A 17,489-nucleotide genomic window follows, 5' to 3' on the forward strand; every position below is an offset into this window, starting at 1 on the left:
AATGTTTCTAGAACACCAGAAAAAGATGCTGACTTGGAAATGTGGTAGAAATTAGTTGGCCTCTCCCCACCCCAGACTTTGCCCCTTCTTTCTCCCTGGGTTTTTGTTTGAAAGTAAAAAAATAAAATCGTATCTTTTCTGTAATACACCTCAGGCCCTCTGGACATTTATTATCGATTTGAGCAAGAATCTGACAGAGGAAGGCCAACTAATAGACAGAATTCTGAAAAGTCTGCACCAGAAATACAGCAGGCTGCACCCAAGCGTGTATATCTATTCCTTTATGAACCCCATTAAAGTGAGAGTTAAAGAATAAAAAGACCATCAATTCAGAAGAACAAAGAGAACAGGAGTTCAGCCAAATAAAACCAGAGATTACACAAATTTCTATGAATTTTGAAAGGCTGAAAGTGAAATGGTTACCTGTTAACTGGCTTAGCCAACCAGGTAAATCTTAAACCTGGGGCTGCAGGTGGTGATGGTAACAAGAAATAAGTGATGAACTGCCAGCACAGAACCCAAGGAAGATGCAGGAATTAGAGACACCAGTTACCTCTAAGGGGGGAAGAGAGGGTCTGTAGGGTAAAGCTGAAAAGGATTTGCTGATAGTTCAAATGTGGAGCTGATAGAACCCACTCTCAGATCAGTCCCCCTACCCCAGGCAGCCCAGGGACATGCTGGCAGGAGAAGGGAGATTAATTAGCCTGCTGGAGATCTGCACAGCTGAGGATGGGGAGAGATGTTGTACAAAGGAGTCAAGCTTGCATTCTGGGTGATGACGCTTCATAGACCGTGTTCCCTGTCTGATACAGGAACTCCGGTGTCAAACATGTGCATCTCAGGAAGGAGACTGGAAGACTCTTCCCTGAGGACACTGACCTTTAAATCTGTGTAAGTGTATTACTTGGAGTCAAATAAAATTAAACTAAAAGAAAGAGAGTGGAGGAGCTGATATATGACTCACCAGGAAGTTCAGCTCAAGTTATGATTTATAGCAAACCTCTGGGACAGTGTATATCACCATGACTGAGAAGGTTATGAGATAAGCATGGGAGGACAGTCAGCTTAGCCTGGGGGCTCCAGAGGCCCTCCCTGAGGACAGTCCTCTGAATATGCTTGCGTGAGAAGTAATACTCTGGGTGATAAGAGTAAGGAGTTTATGATAGCCCCAGTTTAGGGGTGATGGGGAGCAACTCTGGTCATGGGAAACCTAAGAAGAAAGAATTGGATATTTGCAAGGAAAAGTCTCCAAACACATATCCACCCCCAGAGCAGTCAAGGGCAGGGGTCCTGAATGCTTGATTTACTTTTTAGTGACATGTAAGAAATTGGTTTCCAATGATTCTCTCAGAGGTTCATATCCCACGGTCTGAACAGCTTTTAATGGAGGCAGGTATGGTGGGCTCTGTTGCTGACCCCCTTAATTCCCTTCACCACCTGGCACACCCATCCCCAATGACTGGAGGCGCTGCAGCCAATGGCTTGCACGGGTGTGCTCCCCACATTGCCCTTGGCTGGTGGACGCTTCCTCGCCAAACAGTGGCCTGAGAGATTAAACCCCCACTTCGCAGGGATGGGATCTAGACAGGCCGTGTGCCTTTCCTCTGGGAGCATTTGACCTTTTCCCTAGAAATTTTCTTCTTCTTTTTTTTTTTTAAACTATTTATTTATATTCTTATTAGTCATCCATTTTATACACATCAGTGTATACATGTCAATCCCAATCACCCAATTCATCACACCACCACCACCACCCCCTGCCGCTTTCCCCCCTTGGTGTCCATATGTTTTTTCTCTACTTCTGTGTCTCAATTTCTGCTCTGCAAACCGGTTCATCTGTACCATTTTCTACGTTCCACATATATGCGTTAATATACGATATTTGTTTTTCTCTTACTGACTTACTTCACTCTGTATGACAGTCCCTAGATGCATCCACGTCACTACAAATGACCCAATTTCGTTCCTTTTTATGGCTGAGTAATATTCCATAGTATATATGTACCACAACTTCTTTATCCATTCGTCTGTCAATGAGCATTTAGGTTGCTTCCATGACTTGGCTATTGTAAATAGTGCTGTAATGAACATTGGGGTGCATGTGTCTTTTTGAATTATGGTTTTCTCTGGGTATATGCCCAGTAGTGGGATTGCTGGGTCATATGGTAATTCTGTTTTTAGTTCTTTAAGGAACTTCCATACTGTTCTCCATAGTGGCTGTATCAGTTTACATTCCCACGAACAGTACAAGTGGGTTCCCTTTTCTCCACACCCTCTCCAGCATTTGTTGTTTGTAGATTTTCTGATGATGCCCATTCTAACTGGTGTGAGGTGATACCTCATTGTAGTTTTGATGAGCATTTCTCTAATACTTAGTGATGTTGAGCATCTTTTCATGTGCTTCTTGGCCATCTGTATGTCTTCTTTGGAGAAATGTCCATTTAGGTCTTCTGCCCATTTTTGGATTGGGTTGTTTGTTTTTTTAATATTGAGCTGCATGAGCTGTTTATATATTTTGGAGATTAATCCTTTATCCTATGATTCATTTGCAATGATTTTCTCCCATTCTGACGGTTGTCTTATCGTCTTGTTTATGGTTTCCTTTGCTGTGCAAAAGCTTTTAAGTTTCATTAGGTCCCATTTGTTTATTTTTGTTTTTAATTCCATTATTCTAGCAGGTGGATCAAAAAAGATCTTCCTGTGATTTATGTCAAAGAGTGTTCTTCCTGTTTTCCTCTAAGAGTTTTATAGTGCCTGGTCTTACATTTAGGTCTCTAATCCATTTTGAGTTTATTTTTGTGTATGGTGTTAGGGAGTGTTCTAATTTCATTCTTTTACATGTAGCTGTCCAGTTTTCCCAGCACCACTTATTGAAGAGACTATCTTTTCTCCATTGTATATCCTCGCCCCCTTTGTCATAGATTAGTTGACCATAGGTGCATGGGTTTATCTCTGGGCTTTCTACCCTGTTCCATTGATCTATATTTCTCTTTTTGTGCCAGTACCATATTGTCTTGATTACTGTAGCTTTGTAGTATAGTCTGAAGTCAGGGAGTCTGACTCCTCCAGTTCTGTTTTTTTCCCTCAAGACTGCTTTGGCTATTCGGGGTCTTTTCTGTCTCCATACAAATTTTAAGATTTTTTGTTCTAGTTCCATAAAAAATGCCATTGGTAATTTGATAGGGATTGCATTGAATCTGTAGATTGCTTTGGGTAATATAGTCATTTTCACAATATTGATTCTTCCAACCCAAGAACATGGTTTATCTCTCCATTTGTTTGTATCATCTTTAATTTCTTTCATCAGTGTCTTATAGTTTTCTGCATACAGGTCTTTTGTTTCCCTAGGTAGGTTTGATCCTAGGTATTTTATTCTTTTTGTTGCAGTGGTAAATGGGAGTGTTTATTTAATTTCTCTTTCAGATTTTTCATCATTAGTGTATAGGAATGCAAGAGATTTCTGTGCATTCATTTTGTACACTGCAATTTTACCAAATTCATTGATTAGCTCTAGTAGTTTTCTGGTGGCATCCTTAGGATTCTCTATGTATAGTATCATGTCATCTGCAAACAGTGACATTTTTACTTCTTCTTTTCCAATTTGTATTCCTTTTATTTCTTTTCCTTCTCTGATTGCTGTTGCTAGGACTTCCAAAACTATGTTGAATAATAGTGGTGAGAGTGGACACCCTTTTCTTGTTCCTGATCTTAGAGAAACTTAGATCTCAGTTTTTCACCATTGAGAATGATGTTTGCTGTGGGTTTATTGTATATGGCCCTTATTATGTTGAAGTAGGTTCCCTCTATGCCCACTTTCTGGAGAGTTTTTCTCATAAAAGGGGGTTGAATTTTCTCAAAAGTTTTTTCTGCATCTATTGAGATGATCATACAGTTTTTATTCTTCAATTTGTTAATATGGTGTATCACATTGTTTGATTCACATATATTGAAGAATCCTTGCATCCCTTGGATAAATCCACTTGATCGTGGTGTATGATCCTTTTAATGTGTTGTTGGATTCTGTTTGCTAGTATTTTGTTGAGGATTTTTGAATCTATATTCATCAGTGATATTGGTATGTAATTTTCTTTTTTTGTAGTATCTTTGTCTGGTTTTGGTATCAGGGTGATGGTGGCCTCATAGAACGAGTTTGGGAGTGTTCCTCCCTCTGCAATTTTTTGGAAGAGTCTGAGAAGGATGGGTGTTAGCTGTTCTTTAAATGTTTGATAGAATTCACCTGTGAAGTCATCTGGTCCTGGACTTCTGTTTGTTGGAAGATTTTAAATCACAGTTTCAATTTCATTACTTGTGATTGGTCTGTTCCTATTTTCTGTTTCTTCCTGGTTCACTCTTGGAAGGTTATACCTTTCTAAGAATTTGTGCATATCTTCCAGGTTGTCCATTTTATTGGCATAGAGTTGCTTGTAATAGTCTCTTAAGATGCTTTGTATTTCTGCAGTGTCTGTTGTAACTTCTCCTTTTTCAGTTCTAATTTTATTGATTTGAGTCCTCTCCCTCTTTTTCTTGATGAGTCTGGCTAATGGTTTATCAATTTTGTTTACCTTCTCAAAGAACCAGCTTTTATTTTTATTGATCTTTGCTATTGTTTTCTTTGTTTCTATTTCATTTATTTCTGCTCTGATCTTTGTGATTTCTTTCCTTCTGCTAACGTTGGGTTTTGTTTGTTCTTCTTTCTCTAGTTCCTTTAGGTGTAAGGTTAGATTGTTTGTTTGAGATTTCTCTTGTTTCTTGAGGCAGGCTTGTATTGCTATAAACTTCCCTCTTAGAACTGCTTTTGCTTCATTCCATAGGTTTTGGATCGTCGTGTTTTCATTGTCATTTGTCTCTAGGTATTTTTTTGATTTCCTCTGATTTCTTCAGTGATCTCTTGGTTATTTAGTAATGTATTGTTTAGCCTCCATGTGTTTGTGTTTTTTACTTTTTTTTCCCTGTAATTGATTTCTAATCTCATAGCGTTGTGGTCAGAAAAGATGCTTGATATGAAATTTTCTTAAATTTACTGAGGTTTGATTTGTGACCCAAGATGTGATCTATCCTGGAGAATGTTCCGTGTGCACTTGAGAAGAAAGCGTAATCTACTGTTTTTGGATGGAATGTCCTATAAATATCAATTAAATCTATCTGGTCTATTGTGTCATTTAAAGCTTGTGTTTCCTTATTAATTTTCTGTTTTGATGATCTGTCCTTTGGTGTAAGTGAGGTGTTAATGTCCCCCACTATTCTTGTGTTACTGTCGATTTCCTCTTTTAGAGCTGTTAGCAGTTGCCTTATGTATTGAGATGCTCCTATGTTGGGTACATATATATTTATAATTGTTATATCTTCTTCTTGGATTGATCCCTTGATCATTATGTAGTGTCCTTCCTTGTCTCTTGTGACACTGTTTATTTTAAAGTCTATTTTATCTGATATGAGTGTTGCTACTCCAGCTTTCTTTTGATTTCCATTTGCATAGAATATCTTTTTCCATTCCCTCACTTTCAGTCTGAATGTGTCCCTAGGTCTGAAGTGGGTCTCTTGTAGACAACATATATATGGGTCTTGTTTTTGTACCCATTCAGCAAGCCTGTGTCTTTTGGTTGGAGCATTTCATCCATTCACGTTTAAGGTAATTATTGATATGTATGTTCCTATTACCATTTTCTTAATTGTTTTGAGGGTTTTTTTGTAGGTCCTTTTCTTCTCTTGTGTTTCCCACTTAGAGAAGTTCCTTTAGCATTTGTTGTAGAACTGGTCTGGTGGTGCTGAATTCTCTTAGTTTTTGCTTGTCTGTAAAGCTTTTGATTTCTCCATCGAATCTGGATGAGATCCTTGCTGGGTAGAGTAATCTTGGTTGTAGGTTCTTCCCTTTCATCACTTTAAGTATATCATGCCACTCCCTTCTGGTTTGTAGAGTTTCTGCTGAGAAATCAGCTGTTAACCTTATGGGAGTTCCCTTGTATGTTATTTATCATTTTTCCCTTGCTGCTTTCAATAATTTTTCTCTGTCTTTAATTTTTGCCAATTTGATTACTATGTGTCTCGGTGTTTTTCTCCTTTGGTTTATCTTGTGTGGGACTCTCTGCACTTCGTGGACTTGTGTGGCTATTTCCTTTCCCATGTTAGGGAAGTTTTTGACTATAATCTCTTCAAATATTTTCTCTGGTCCTTTCTCTCTCTCTTCTCCTTCTGGTACCCCTATAATGCGAATGTTGTTGCATTTAGTGTTGTCCCAGAGGTCTCTTAGGCTGTCTTCATTTCTTTTCATTCTTTTTTCTTTATTCTGTTCCGCAGCAGTGGATTGCACCATTCTGTCTTCCGGGTCACTTATCCGTTCTTCTGCCTCAGTTATTCTGCTATTGATTCCTTCTAGTGTATTTTTCATTTCAGTTATTGTGTTTTTCATCTCTGTTTGTTTTTTCTTTAATTCTTCTAGGTCTTTGTTAATCATTTCTTGCATCTTCTCAATCTTTGCCTCCATTCTTTTTCCGAGGTCCTGGATCATCTTCACTATCGTTATTCTGAATTCTTTTTCTGGAAGGTTGCCTATCTCCATTTCATTTAGTTGTTTTTCTGGGGTTTTATCTTGTTCCTTCATCTGGTACATAGCCCTCTGCCTTTTCATCTTGTCTATCTTTCTGTGAATGTCCCTAGAACTTTTCCATTAAGCCTCTTTCAGTGTAGACTTACTCAAAGGAGGTGCTTTAAAAAACTACTCCTTACTCTTTGGGTAAAGGGAGAACTTCTACCCTAAGATTTATGGACGTTTTATCTAGGTATTCTCTCTTTTGGCTTAGTTTCCAGAATTTTTAACTTTCCAAGTTGACAGTATGCCTAGGCTTTTGTCCTGGTTGCAGTGACTCCTGAGAGTTCATGCCTTACCTATGATACATCGATTTCTCTTTAAATGTTGTTAACTAACTAGTAGGTTTATTGCAGATTTGGGGTTTTGGGATTCCAAAACCTGTGAAACCCAATTGGACATTTTGTATGGAATGGGCAATGTCCACAGAAATAGTACAGGAAATTGGCTACTGAAGCCTATTTCTCTAGCCAAATCACTGCTGTTTCTTGTGCAGTAGCTCTGTGTCTTAGGTTAGGCTAACTAGAAGCAGAGTCTGAGATAAGAATTTGATGTACGTGGTTTCTTGTGGGAGTGTCCTTTTTTTTTTTTTAATTGGAGTATAGTTGATTTACAATGTTGTGTTAGTTTCAGGTATACAGCAAAGTGAATCAGTTATACATATACATATCCACTCTTTTTTTTTTAAGATTCTTTTCCCATATAGGTGGGGGAGTGTTCTTAGGAGAAGGGGAAGGAGGGAAGCAGGAAGAGGCAGGGGAAGTGGCTGAGCAGGGACGTGGTTCCAGGTAAAGTCCAGCCATGGCCTGATTGCCAGCTCTGGAGCATGTATTTCATCCCAGCATTGCCCCCACCTGAAGGCAAGCAGTGTTTTTTAGCCTCCCATCAATCTTTGCCCCCCGCCCCCCACAGGGTGGGGAATCAACATCCGGGGCATTTACAGGTGAGGAGGTTCTCAGTCAATGGCAATTCTGAGGAGAAGGTCACAGAGAACAAGGAAAATTCCTGAGAGGGAGTCTGGGGGTATGGAAGCCTGTGTATCTGAAGCTTAGCAAGGGAAAAAGAGAGACGATGTGGAGCCTTGTAAGTCAGGATGCGATTCTCTGTGAGGTGGGCATCACTGGGTGGTCGTGAGCAGGTGAGGTAAATGATTGGATTGCACATTTCAGAAGGCCCACATCTGGGAGTGGTAAATAAGCAAGTACAGATGCCTGCAGCCCACCTGAAGGCTCTAGGAGAGAAATGCTCATGGTTTATGTAGGTTTGGTAGGGCTGGGAGTCATGAAAGGAGCTGATATTTTGAAAGAAGCACATTTTGAAAGCAGAGCCAACTTTATTTCCTGTATGTGCAAGAGGCAGAGTAGTCAACGTTGACTATATGAATTTTACTCTGAGCAAAAAAGGGGGAGGGACAGGCTTGACAGAGGAAAAGAGGGAATATGGAAAGAAGGGTTTAGTTTTGGGTGTATCAATAGTTCCTCCCTTTATATAGCTGAGTAGTGTTCCATTGTACAGCTTGTCTATTCATTCACCAATTGATGGACACTTTGGTACTTTCCAGTTTGGGAATATTATGAACTGAAGCTTCTAAAAATATTCTTGTACATATCTTTGGTGAATACGTGGACAAATTTCTGCTCAGTGTATATTTAGGAATAGAATTCTTGGGTCATAGGACAATTTCAATAATTTTTAATTTTGGCATTTCTATTTGATTCTTGTTTATATATTCCAGTTATCTTGTGAAATTCTCTCTTCTTGAACATATTATTTATACAAATTTTAATGTCCCTCTCTGATAGCTCCAGTGATGTCTCTTCTGGGCATCTGCTTCTAACTTTTGTTTTTCTCTTGGTCCAGTTTCTTAGGAAGACTTTTTAATTTCTTATTGAGTGCTATATATTGTGTGTCAAACTGTAGAAACTCTGAATGGTGTTTTCTTTCTCTAAAAACGCTCAACCACTCCTCTGGTAAGGGAAAAAGAGAGACGATGTGGAGCCTTGTAAGTCAGAATGCGATTCTCTGTGAAGTGGGCATCACTGGGTGGTCGTGAGCAGATGAGGTAAATGATTGGATGTACATTTCAGAAAGTCATGAGGTGATGAATTACCTTAATCCAGTCAGGGACTGAGCTAATTCAAGGTTGGGTTGCACTTTGGGCACAAGTTAGTCTACCTCTGCTTCCCTCTGCTTCTGCCGTGTGGTCCTTTGGGGTTTCTAACTGAGCTCCTGGATTGTTAATTGGTCCTCTCTCTCATGGGCAGTTCTAACCTCAATTTTTAATTTTCTCAGTACTATGAAAGTGTAGAAAATTCTGCTTTGCCCTTTGTCTTTCCTCCCAGTGTCTTATATTTCTTCCCTGCAGTTTAAAAAGTTGACAAATGCCTCCAGGAAAACTGACAGCATCAGACTCACTTCGAAGTCCCGACTTCTCTCTCTGGGGTCTTGTGGCTATTTGGGCAGTCCCAAACTCCACATTTTGCCCCCAGGTCTCTGAGATTGCTAGAATTTCTGCTTGGTTCTCTGCCTGTAAACAGTGGCTCTCTATCTTTCTTTGCCTTCTACCTGAGTCAGTGCCAAGAATTGGCAAATTCCCTGAAGGCAGAGTAGTTCTAGAATGTTTGCTCACCAATCTGCAATTCCATTCCTCCAGAATCCTGACCTAGAGTCCTGTTTGCTCAGCAGTTCTCTGTGGTCTCCAAACAGATGAAATTTTGTATTTTATCCAGCTACTCTGGTCAGTCTTAGGAGAGCATCAGTCTGTTGCAAGTCACTGCATCATATCTGGAAGTGGAAATCCCCTATCATTTAATTTCAGTAACTGTTCATCATGTAGCACGTCTTCATTTTTAATTTTACTTCACTATTTTTTAAATGCCCGTGTATCTATCAGTTTTCATCGTTATTTAAAAAACCCTAGTTATTGGGCTTCCCTGGTGGTGCAGTGGTTAAGAATCCACCTGCCCATGCAGGAGACACGGGTTCGAGCCCTGGTCTGGGAATATCCCACATGCCGTGGAGCAACTAAGCCCGTGCACCACAACTACTGAAGCCTGTGCTCTAGAGCCCACGAGCCACAACTACTGAGCCTGTGTGCCACAACTACTGAAGCCTGTGTGCCTAGAGCCCGTGCTCCGCAACAAGAGAAGCCACCGCAATGAGAAGCCTTCACACCACAACGAAGAGTAGCCCCTGCTTGCCGCAACTAGAGAAAGCCTGTGCACAGCAATGAAGACCCAATGCAGCCATAAATAAATAAATAAATAAATAAATTTTAAAAAATAATAAAAAAATTAAAATGGTTGTGGAAACATGCACAGTTTTCAGAAAGCACTCAACCAATATGCTATAATTAAAAAAAAAAAAAGCAAAAAAAAAAACCCTAGTTATTAAAGAAAGTATATGGGATTCAGCCAACAGTGCACCAAGAAGAAACTACAGAAAATGTGTATTTTCATGTTCAAACAAAAGCAAATAAAAAATTAAGTTAATAAACATTTGACTCACGAAGTTAGAATAAACCAAACAAATCTGAAAAAGAGCAGGAGGATTACATCAAGGTTAAAGAAGTAATTAAAGAATTTTAAAAAACAAATACACTAAGAGAATGAAAATACAAGCCAGAAACGCATATATGGAATCCCCCCCCAAAAAATGGTTATGAAGAACCTAGGGGCAGGACAGGAATAAAGATGCAGACGTATAGAATGGACTTGAGGACACGGGGAGGGGGAAGGGTAAGCTGGGACGAAGTGAGAGAGTGGCATGGACTTATATATACTACCAAATGTAAAATAGATAGCTAGTGGGAAGCAGCTGCATAGCACAGGGAGATCAGCTCGGTGCTTTGTGACCACCTAGAGGCGTGGGATAAGGAGGGTGGGAGTGAGATGCAAGAGGGAGGAGATATGGGGATATATGTATATGTATAGCTGATTCACTTTGTTATAAAGCAGAAACTAACACACCATTGTAAAGCAATTATACTCCAATAAAGATGTTAAAAAGAAAAAAGGAAAGAAAATACAAGCCAGAGTTGGGGAGAAAAATCTTTGCAAAACACATGTCTAATAAGGGACTGATATCCGAATATACAAAGAATACTTGAAACTTAACAATAAAAAAATGAACAACCCAATTTAAAAATGGGCAAGAGGTCTGAACAGACACCTCACCAGAGAAGATATACAGATGGCAAATAAGCACATGAAAAGATGTTCAATATCATATGTCATTAGGGAATTGCAAATTAAGACTACAGTTAGATACCACTACACACCTATTAGAATGGCCAAAATTCAAAACACTGACAATACCAAATGCTGGTGAGGATGTGGAGCAACAGGAACTCTCATTCATTGTTAGTGGGAATTCATAATGGCCACTTTGGAAGACAGATTGGTAGTTTCTTAGAAAACTAAACATACTCTTACCATACTATCCAGCAATCATGTTCCTTGTCATTAACCTAAATAAGCTAAAAATATATGTCCACACAATCTTTTGCACAGGAATGTTTATAGCAGATTTATCCATAATTGCCAAAACTTGGAAGCAACCAAGATATACTTTTTTTAGGTGAATGGACAAACTGGTACATCCAAAAAAAATAGAGTAATATTCAGTGATAAAAGGAAATGAACTATCAAAGTACAAAAAGACATGGAGAAAAGTTAAATAGATATTGCTAAGTGAAAGTGAAAGAAGACAATCTGAAAACAGTAAGTACTGAATGATTCCAGCTCTATGACATTCTGGAAAAAGCAAAACTCTGGAGGCAGTAGAAAGATCAGTGGTTGCTAGTAGATCAGGAGAGGGAGGGATGAATAGGTGAAGCATGGGAGATTTGTAGGGCAGTGAAACTATTCTATGATATTGTAATCGTGGATATGTGACATTATACATTTCTCAAAACCCAGAGATTATACAATATTAAAAATGGGCTCTGATATAAACTATGGACTTTATTTAATAATCTATCAGTATTGGCTCATCAGTTATATCAAATGCACCATACTAATGCAAGATATTAATATTTAAAAGCAAAACTACGTGTGTGTTGGGAGGGGGCAGCAGGTATGGAAACTCTGTACTTAATGTTAAATTTTTCTGTAAGCCTAAAATGCTATAAAAAATAAAGTCTATTAATTTTTTTGAAGTGAACATAATAAAATAGAACTGATAAATTAGGTTTCCCCGGGGTCAGGGAAAACAATAATAAACAGGACTAAATTCTGTTACAATTAACAAAGAAAAAAAAGTAGTTAACACTCATCATACACCAACACTGCTCTAAGCACTACACAACAGCCCTAAGACATCAGAGCATATTACTATTCCCATTTTGCAGCTGAAGAAACAGCCAGGGCAGGTTTGCATAACTCATCCCAGCTCACACAACTTGCCCAAAGGTCACATAGCAAGTGATGGGGCTGGGTGTTAACCCAGTTCATGTTGCTCCAGAGTCTGTCCTCTTACCTACCAAGAAGTACTGCCAGAACATAGTGAGTAGTCAGTACTGCCAGAACCTACGATTGCAGAGAACGCCCACCTAAATATACAGCATTTCTTAACAGTCGTATAAGAAATAGACTTTGTTGGGACTTCCCTGGTGGTCCAGTGGTAAAGAATCCACCTTCTAATGTAGGGGGCGCAGGTTCTATCCCTGGTCAGGGAACTAAGATCCTACATGCCATGGGGCAACTAACCCCGCGTGCCACAACTATTGAGCTCTCGCGCCTCAGAGAGCCCACATGTTGCAAACTACAGAGCCCACGCGCTCTGGAGCCCATGCGCCACAACTAGAGGAGAGAAAACCTGCATGCCACAACTAGAGAGAAGCCCGTGTGCTGCAGTGAAGAGCCTGTGCACAGCAACAAAGACCCGACACAGCCAAATAAATAAAGAAAGAAATATTAAAAAAAAAAAAAAGAAATAGACTTTGTTGGTGACTAAACATAGTAATAAACATAGAAATAAAGTTGAAAATCTGGAAGAAATTGATATGTGACCGTGTGACAGAAACACTCTTGTCTGGGACCCCTGCCCACCCCTCATCCATATGGATTTCTGGGAACTGCCCTAGTTTTCATTGTGCTGCACCCTCTGGCAGTCACTCCTAATTCTCCCAAACCCCAGTCCCTAACAACCACTAATCTACCTTCTGTCACCATAGATTTGTCTATTCTGGACATATCATATAAAGGGAATCCTACAATATTTGGCCTGCTGTGCCTGGCTTCTTCACTGAGCATCATGTTTTCACGGTTCATTCATGTTGTAGCATGTGTCAGCCCTTCCTTCCTATTTTTTGCTGAATAATATTCCATTACGTGGACATACCACATTTCATGTATTCATTCCTCAGTTGATGGACATCAGATTGTTCCCACTTTGTTACTATTTTCATTTCTCTTGGGTATAAATCTAGGAGTGGAATTGCTAGGTAATATGATGACTCTGTTTAACTATGTGAGGAACTGCCAAACTGTTTTCTGAAGTTGTTCTGCACCATTTTACATTCCCACCAACAGTAGATGAAGATTCCAATTTCTTCACATTGTCACCAACACTTGTTATTATCTGTCTTTTTGATTATAGCCATCCAAGTTTGTGTGAAGTGGTATCTCACTGTGGTTTTGGTTTCATTTTCCTGATGGTTAATAGTGTTGAACATCTTTTCATGTACTTATTGGCTATACTTATAGCTTTTTTGGAGAAATATCTATTCAAATGCTTTGCCCATTTTTTAATTTTATTGAAGTATAGTTGATTTACAATGTCATGTTAATTTCTGCTGTTATGCATATATATATATATATATTCAGTTATGCATATAAATATTCGTTTTCATATTCTTTTCCATTATGGTTTATCACAGGATATTGAATTTAGTTCCCTGTGCTATACAGTAGGACCTTGTTGTTTATCCATCCTGTATATACTAGCTTGCATCTGCTAATCCCAAACTCCCAATCCATCCCTCCCCCAACCCCCTCTCCCCCCTTGGCAACCAATTCTGTTCTCTGTGTCTGTGAGTCTGTTTCTGTTTCATAGATAAGTTCATTTGTGTTATATTTTAGATTCTACATATAAGTGATATCATATGGTATTTGTCTTTCTCTTTCTGACTTACTTTGCTTAGTATGACAGTCTCTAGGTCCATCCATGTTGCTGCAAATGGCATTATTTCATTCTTTTTTATGGCTGAGTAATATTCCATTATATATATATATATATATATATATATATATATATATATATATATATATATATATATCTCACATCTTCTTTATCCATTTATCTGTCAATGGACATATAGGCTGTTTCCATGTCTTGGCTATTGTAAACAGTTGCTTTGCCCATTTTTGAAGTGGGTTAATTGTCTTTTTTTACTGTTGAGTTGCAAGAGTTCTTTATATGTTCTGGATACAAGTCCCTTATCAGACATATGGCTTGCAATATATTTCTTTGAACATTAAAAGTTTAAGATGTTTATAGTTGATTCAATTTATAGGAGTGTGAGTCTTTTAGAGCACAAATATCTTGTTTTCACAAGATTGAGTTATTGATAGACAAGGAATGTATAAAGTTTGTAAACTATTTTACTAGATTATAAACTAATCTCCAAAGATCTATGTTTGATAATGAAACTTTCCATATTTCACTTCAGTAATTTAATTTAATAAGGAATGATTTAATTTTTCTCTGTGTCTTAAGAATTTTGTTAATAATGCATCGTCCTCAGAGCCGAGTAACTATGTCAGAACCTTGGAAGAAAAATTGACTGTATACTGCATTTTTAAAAAGAATTTGATCAACATTATGCCCTGATTCCCTTTTGTCTAGCCCAGGCCTCCGTTCAACAGAGGCCCATATCAAAAGTCACACAAGGGTGTCCTAGTGCACTGTCCTAGGAAATCAATCAATCAAGAGACTGTAGAAATGAGCCCCGCAGCAGATTCTCACACTCAAAACATTCCTTTATTCATTCAACAAATATCTATCAATATTTGCTACGTGCCAGACACTGTTCTAGACACTAGGATGACAATGGAGAGTGAAAACAAATATTGTCTCCACGTTAGTGGGGAAGACAGGTTAATGAAATAACCACACAATGGAATGTAGCATCGCAATTGTGACAGGGCTGTGCCAGAGCACGGTTAGAGGTGATCAAGGAGAACTACTTGGAGGCAGTGACATCCAAGCTTTTTCTGAAGACAGGGCTGGTGTTAACGAAAGGGAAGCCAGAGAGCCTCTCGCTGCACTGAGCTGACCCTGAGAAGAGGGATCCAGGGATAGGTGAGGAGCAGAGATCGCCAGTGAGCGCTCCCTGAGAAGGTGTTCCAGGTGAGGCTGGAGATGTAAACCCAAGCTTTCAGGTGAAACAGTCTTGGTCCAGATCTCACTCTGTGTACCTCCAGCTGTGTGGCTTTGGGAAAATCGTTTAATCTCTCTGATCCTGCTAAATGGGAATCTTCCTACCAAAAGGATTGCTATGAGGATTAAAGGAGATGCAGAAATAAAATGCCCAGAACAGTGTTTTGCCTCTAGTGACCACGCCAAATATTTGGGAGAAAATATAAGCCAGTATGAGACTACAGTGCCCGTCCTTGCCTCTGGCTCCCCCACCTCACCTCTGTTGCAGTCATGGGCCCCTGGCTCTTGATGCCAACCTGAGAAGCCCTTGAGCCCCTCACTGCTTCCGCTGCTTAAGTCACAACTTTCTTCCTCCAACGTGTGTAACTTTTGCTCCACCGTCCTCTAGTATTTTCTTTTCGAGGTATCAGTAGGGAATATTTTAAAGTACTATACTTCATTTTTCTGAAGAAGTTTTTAATAATCTTTCCTTCTGAATAGAAATGAACCATCTCCTTATGGTAGGAAGTTTTGAAAATAAGGAAAAAGTTATGTACCCATTTTTTATCAAATATTTATTGAACAGCTACTAGGTACCAGGCCCTGTTCTGAGCACTGGGCACACAATAGCCAACAAAAGCAGGCACTGTCGCTGCCTTCATGGAACGTGGGTTCCAGTGCGGGAAGACTGACATTTGTCACCAGGGTTCAAGGTCTTGGTTTTATTGGGGACTGGGCTGCATTTTCTGAAGCTTCTACAACTTGCTTACAGATGTCTTCTTGCCCTGGTATTGGCAGAGTTCCCTACAGGGTATCTGAATTATTCTTGTATGTGTAAAGCTCATCAGATTCTCTGTTGTTTCATCACTTTGGGCTTTTTCTTACCACATAGGATTTCCTGATAAAAGAAATGACATCCATGATCTGCTTGATGGCTTTAACCATACTATGATCTGTGGACTTGCTGGTTTTAACATGCATAATTCTTCCCTAACGATGACTCCAGCATTCTGCCAGGCTAGCCATATGAAACTCAGTTTGATCAGTTGTTCATACCCACTATATTCCACATATTCAAAGAAGATGTTGATTCTTTATTTCCCATGACTGATCTAATATCGTCCTTAAGTCCCCACCCACTGGGTTGCAAGGAAAACCAAACAAACAAATAAACAAACCTTAAATCTTCCAGTGGATGGTTTCTCGGTCTCTTCTGGTTTAAACCATTTCCTTTTGATCCCTGAATCTTTGGAGGGTAGATATTCAAGGAATTTGAAGATCCTCTCCTTATCACAGAAGTTCTTCCCTTCTATCTCCTTTTTCTCAACTTGGCAAATGGGTGTATGGGGAAACTTAGGAATCTACCTTCTATGGGAGAGGAGATGCCTCTTTACACCCTATATTCTGGGTCCGTATACACTCCAGTTAAGGTATCGGATCTTGCTTATCTCTGGGCAGAGCCTCTGTTCTCCCTGGGGCCACTGACCATGTCACTGGTTCTATCCAACCTTTGGGCTGATAAGAAAGTTCTTCAGATTCATCAGAGACCAAGACTCCTTCAAGTTTTCACTTCTGCTGTCCTAAGGGATAATCCAAGATATCTTTATGTCTACATTCCAGTCAGCAGAAAGGAGAAAGGGGGAAGGGAAGTGCAAGCCACTCCATTTAAAGATGGCTCCAGGAAGTTTCACATACTACTTCCATTTATATTCTATTGGCCAGAACTTTGTCACCTGGCTAAACCTGGTGCAAGTCAGGCTGGTCAGGACTAATGGTTATTCTGGGTGGCCATAAGCCCAGATAATATATAGAGGTTCTACTCAGAGGAAGAAGGCGAGATACCAAGGGTACCGGTAACTCGTTTTCCATCTGTAAAGTAGGACAACACTGAAACTGTGCTCAAACTGATAAGAACTCAATCCCTAGAATCCCTTCTTGAGGGAATTTTCCTGGGACCACTCCTGATACCCAAAACTATACCAATCAAGGTCCTAAGGAAGCGCTCTAAATATTTGAAATAGGAAATTTAATGCAGGAAGTTTTTTAAATTTTATTTTTATTATTATTATTTTTTTTTGGCTGCATTGGGTCTTCATTGCTGCGCGTGGGCTTTCTCTAGTTGTGGCGATCAGGGGCTACTCTTTGTTGTTGTGCGCGGGCTTCTCATTGAGATGGCTTCTCTTGTTGCGGAGCAAGGGCTCTAGGTACGTGGGCTTCAGTAGTTGTGGCACACAGGCTCAGTAGTTGTGGCTCATGGGCTCTAGAGGGCAGACTAGTAGTTGTGGTGCACGGGCTTAGTTGCTCCGCAGCATGTGGGATCTTCCCAGACCAGGGATTGAACCTGTGTCCCTGCATTGGCAGGTGGATTCTTAACCACTGTGCCACCAGGGAGGTCCCTAATGCAGGAGGTTTTACATGGGTGATAGAAAAGCTGAGAAGCTAAACTGAGATGGTAAGGCAATCCATAAAGTAACCTCATCAGGAAACTACTTCCAGTTTCCTCTTGCTCATCAGAACCAATCACCCCAGACCGTTATCAGCCCTG

The 17,489-nt window shown here is 39.6% G+C and overlaps 1 long non-coding RNA gene across 7 annotated transcripts in view; it reads left to right on the forward strand.

Annotated features, from left to right (window-relative positions):
• Positions 1-17,489, forward strand: part of LOC309637797 — a 555,044-nt gene that overhangs the window by 433,828 nt on the left and 103,727 nt on the right. The gene's annotated exons all lie outside the window — the stretch shown is intronic.

This window comes from Balaenoptera physalus, assembly GCF_965194825.1.
Source record: "Balaenoptera physalus genome assembly, chromosome: 11".
Taxonomy (NCBI): domain Eukaryota; kingdom Metazoa; phylum Chordata; class Mammalia; order Artiodactyla; family Balaenopteridae; genus Balaenoptera; species Balaenoptera physalus.